We start from the raw sequence: 5,685 nt of genomic DNA, 5'->3' as shown, positions 1-5,685 counted from the left end.
TTCACTGTTGAATGTGGATTATAAGATCCTGTCCAAGGCCATCGCCAACTGGGTCAAGTCCGCTCTGGGACAGGTGATTTACCCAGATCAAAGCCTGTGCTGTACCAGGCAGGAAAGTCTCTGACAGTCTTGTGCTATTCAAGGATACCATCGCCTACATGCAGGGCAGAGGGGTGGATGCCTGCCTGCTCAGCTTGGACCAGGAGAAGGCCTTTGACAGGATATCACATATGTATATGCTGGATGTGCTCTCCAAAATGGGATTTGGTGAGTGAATCAGAAATTGGATCCAACTGCTCTGTACAGAAATCTGTAGTGCAGTCCAAATCAATGAGTGAGAGACAGGTAGCTTCCCCATCATTTCTGGAGTCAGCCAGGGTTGTCCACTCTCCCCTGCCCAGTTTGTGTGCTGCATTAGAACCCTTTGCCGAATCCATCAGGAAGGATGAGAGCCTAATAGGGGTGATGTTGCCAGGCAGTGGAGGCACTCAAGTCAAAACCATGCTGTACATGGATGATGTCACCGTCTTCTACTTGGATCCACAGTCAAATCACAGATTGATCAGCATCTGCGACCAGTTTGAGTTGGCATTGAGGGCCAGAGTCAGCCGCAGGAAGAGTGAGGCCATGCTCTTGGGCAACTGACCCAGCCTTTACCATCAGGTTGACCACTTGAAGGTGCTGGGGATCTGGTTCAGAGGGGCTGAAGCATGTAATAAGAATTGGATGGAGTGGATTGGGAAGGTAAAATAAAAATTGGGTCTGTGGAAATGGTATTCTCTGTCAATAACTGGGAAGTACTTGGTCATCAGGTGCGATGTGCTCTCAGGGCTGCTGTACTTGGCACAGGTGTAGCCTGTTCCTCGCTCCTCTGTCTCAGTAACCACCTGGTCATCTTCCAGTTTATCTGGGGGTCCAAGATGGAGTGAGTCCAACAGGTCGCAATGCACAAGTCCCCAGAGAATGGGGGCAAAAGTGTACTCAACGTTGGCCTCATCCTGATGACCACCTTCGTGTGTGGCTGCATCAGGCTGTGAGTGGACCCAAAGTACATGGGCACCGAATGTCACCATGTGCTGAGGTACTACCTGTCCCTGGTGTTGCGGAGGATTGGCCTGGCCCCTTTACTGCGCAGCGTCCCAGTCAGCTGGACGTTGCCACACTACCTGTCCCTTGTGGAAGAGTTCTTCCAAACACCTTTGACCAAAAGTCCATCAGGCAGTGGTCAGCATGGAATGTTCTGCAGATAGTGTGGGGCAGGGACTCTATGGATATGGTGGGGTGGTTCCCTGAACAGACTGTCCAAACCATCCGGCAGAAAGACTTATCGCTAGAACTCACCAACAAGCACCAAGATCACGCTTGGTTGGCAGTGAGAGGGGCCCTCAGAGTCAGATCCTTCCTTTACAAACGACACATCACTCCCAACGCACGCTGCCCTCAAATCAGTTGCAGTGGGGAAGAGACTGCAAATCCTCAGTCTGCAAAGAGGTGGGTGACAAAGAGGGTGTGGAGACAGATGCAGGGGTCTGTGTCCCAGTTCATCCCCAGCAGCTGCATAACAGAGGACTCTCTGATCTACAGGCTGCTCCCAGGGACACACACCGAGACAGATATCAAGTGCTGCTGGAAGGTCATCAGCTCAATGAAAGGGGCCCTTTGGTCTGCCTGAAACTAGTTAGTCTTCCAGCACAGCGAGATGTCCGTAAAGGAATGCTGCAGACTGGCACATTTCAGGCTACAGGAGTACGTGCTGAGGGACGCACTGAAGCTCAGCGCAGCCAATGCTAAGGCTCTGTGGGGAAGGACCACAGGATAGGCTCCTTCTGCTACTGCACATGGAGGGGCAGAGTTGGGTGGGGAAGCCCCTCAAATAATAAAAAGGGCGTATCACCCCAGGGGGCCACACGAGTGGCATGGTCCTATGTTTGTTTTGTTTTTTTAAAATAAAAAGTTTACGCCACCAAATGTAACAACCATGAATGTAAAAGTTTTTGCACTGTTTCTTCCTTTGTATATTTTTTATTATGAATAAAGTTTTTTTTGAAATAAAAAACTGCATTGTTCTAATCTGCAAGTTTTCCAACTGTCCACAACCAATTGTTGCAAACCAGTGCACTCAAAGGTCCAGTATTATCTGCTGCTGGTCAATCTTAAATGAAATGCATTTTATACAAAGGACCAATGAGGAAGAATTATCATCTAAGACTACTGTCTAATCCTTTATAATAGTTATTTGTGTGAGTTTGAGCAGTTAAGAAAGTTCATACCGTTTATGACAGCAGTGCATTAATTGAAATGACATTGGCTATAATTTATGAAATGAAATACTTAATTTTGGGTAAAAAGGATTGTACATAACAGTATGTGGGTGAGATCCCAGAATGCAAATGCATGAGTTGGAAGGTTATTTATTAATGGCCCGTTTACAAAGCAGCATTTTATCAGAGGGATATGATCCGCCAAACCGCTCTGATGCAAAACCTGCCGTGTAACTCTACATTTCACAGTGGTATCTAAGATTCTGCAATGCGAGCAACAATCACCAGCGGCTGACTGATAGTGGCCGCACAGTAACTGCAGATGATGCACACTGGGCTTTTGTAATCTTTGAGACTGAAAATTTAAACTAAACCTCTGGCAATCTACTAAACTGCATTTCCACTTCTTCATTATTGATGTTGCAATGATCATTGATCGCCTTACTTCCCGGTCTTGTGCCCTTGAGTTCCGAGCATACTGAGTTAAGCATTCCTTTTTCTTTGTTCAATGTTCGGATCCAGAATCAGATTCCAATTATTTCGATTCCTGATGCAGGGTCTCGACCCGAAACGTCGACCATCCCTCTGCCTTCACAGATGCTGCCTAACCCGCTGAGTTCCTCCAACAGTTTGTATTTTTTTATTGCTCAGATTCCAGCACCTGCAGTCTCCTGTGTCTCCAATTATCTCTTACCAACAAATTAAAACTCTGGAATTCCTCGGACCAAGAGTTTCCACTTTGAGCACAATCGGCAGTGCAGGCGCACATTGAGCTCAACATCGTCACGAGTTAAGAGGTGTCTTTCTCTAGTCTACTTTCCATTAGAATCGGCTTGCATATTGGCGAAGGTGATATCTTTCATCGATCAGCGCAATCAGACACAATTTACTTTTAATTTGCTTCAGTAAATATTTCTGGATAGGTTTAAGTGATGACCAAATGAGATTTGATTAATATAGCTGAAAATCACAAAAACAAACAAGCTTTTCACCACCTGCGATGATAATTGACTGAACATTGCTTTAAAAAAACTACACAGCACGGTTGCCAAATCAGATAATGCACAGTGGACAATTTCTTAGGAAAGAACAAAAATAGTTTAACGCGGTTAAAAGTGCCCTTACAGCTGAAAGAAAGCCTCCTAAAGACCCGTAAACAGGGCAATTAGCGGCAATTTGCCACAGTGATTAATTCAGTCTGGGGGCATGGATGGTTTCCTGTGTGTGTGGGTCTTTAAATCCTTTGCAAAGGTCATGGAATGCCACTTGGTTGTAAACATGTTGTATTAGAATTGCTGTGGCTGATTCACCACCTTGTCTAAATGTAACCAAATTGCACTGGAAATCATAAAAGCCAGCACAAAATCCTGGCTGACAGTTTTGAACTGCCCACTAGCAGTGACCTGGTTGTTTCAGTTTAGGCTGAGGGAGTGGTGGACTTGTGGAGGTGCTGCTAGTGGAAGAGCAGGTACACCTTTATTCTGACGGGACTGTGAAAGATTTTCTGGTACTACTTTGAAGGAAAGCAGAGGAAGTCTCAATGGTATCTCTCAAGTAACATCACTAAGCACAAACATATTATCTGCAGGTTATCATATTGACATTTATGGGAGCTTGCTGTGTTTCCTACAGTTTCACAGTGATTACACTGCAAGTACAGAACAGTCTTGATGCAGGGTTTCAACCTGAAATGTCAACAATTCCTTTCCACCCACAGATGCTGCCTGACCTGCTGAGTTCCTCCAGCAGATTGTTACACCACAAGCACACTTGATTAGATGAACAAAGAGTTGTGAAAGGCAATATAGAAAGTCTTTCCTTCTTTATACTGTCTTCCATCAACCTCACTGAGATGCCTTGTTGTGGATCTTGGACCTTTGTCTAGCTCCCTCATCTACCATTTATCAATGGCCCAATGCTTCATTGGCCATTCATCAGAAATGGACGCCTTCGAACAAGGGTTTGGGCTCACCCTTTGCTCACAGATGTCTACCAACCATTGAGAAACAAAGGACTGCAGATCCTGGAATCTAGATGAAATAAACACTATGAAGCTGGAGGAAGTCAGCAGGCCAGGCAGCATCTGTGGAGCTTCGTGAGTACCTCTCTCACTGCTCCACCTCTGTGATCTCCTCTGCTCTCCTCCGCAGATGCTGCCTGGCCTGCTGAGTTCCTCCAGTTTTTGTCTACCAACCATGATGCATTTACCTTTGATCATCTATCTGCCCACTGCCACCTGGGACCATGCCACCTAACAGCAGTGTGGCCACTTTCACGCCATTAAACCAAAGACTAGGGCAGTGATGTGATACTACATTAAAGGCACAATATAAATGCAAATTGATATTTTTGTATGGGTAATGGATAAGACACTGTTCCCTACTCCCCTAAGAATTATTTTTAGGAAATATAAATTAAGGGGATTAAAATCAAGAAAATGAATCAAATATCAAAAATAAATAATCGTTTATGCAGGAAAATACCTCAGTATAAAGCACGGAACATTCTCTGGTGTCCAGTTACTGTCATAATTTGGTTTTATAATTTCACCCATAGTGAGAATACATTTCTAAGGACATGTTCTGTATTTAGCTCCCCTATCTAACTGTCAGCCACTGAGGGCTCATTAGAAGCAGCCCTTTGTTGCCACTTGATGCTGTCACACCATTTGGTTTCTTCGGATTAATTCACAATGTAGATGAATATTTCAATGATGATGACTAATGCTAAGTACAAGAAATGATGAACAGGAAGCCAGCTCTGGGAACCAGATACTGGAAGGGTGCTGTGTGGAGTAGCCAGCCGCAAGCAGTGGGACATTACAATTTGCTTTTAAAAGCCTGATAATGAGCTTCCCACAGCAATCAACAGCTGCTCTTAGCCAGAGGAAGGCGTACACTTTGAATTTTTTTTATCCTTAGTGGAAGAAATGATTAAAAAAAAGTTAATAATATAAACCAACCACTGCGGTAATGTTCAACATATTATACTTTGTCTGTAGGTACAAATCAGAACTGAGTCACTGAATAAATCAGATTTGTAACATGCATAACATTGTAAACTTGATCCTGGTGGAATAAACACAACAGCTTTGTTGACTATTGCTGTTCGTTTCAAATGGTCCAGCTCCAAAGCTGCATCGGTATAAGTGGTGCCAGATCAGTAATGGTCGGGAAACAACTGGCCCACCACTTCCTGTAATGTTCCTGCAATTCCTGTAACCGCTTTTAAGTGAACTTGCTCTTCAGCTTAGATTCAGAGAATCACAGAGTACAAAAGGAGCCCATCAAGCCTGTGCTGGCTCTTTGAAACAGCTATCCAATTAGTCCCATTGCCCTTTCCCCATAGCCCTGCAATTTTTTTCCTTTTCATTTATCCAATTCCCTTTTGAAATGTCCTAATCTACTTCCATCAGCCTTTCAGG

The sequence above is a fragment of the Pristis pectinata genome, chromosome 8, assembly GCF_009764475.1.
Source record: "Pristis pectinata isolate sPriPec2 chromosome 8, sPriPec2.1.pri, whole genome shotgun sequence".
Taxonomy (NCBI): domain Eukaryota; kingdom Metazoa; phylum Chordata; class Chondrichthyes; order Rhinopristiformes; family Pristidae; genus Pristis; species Pristis pectinata.
This window is presented reverse-complemented; position numbering follows the sequence as displayed.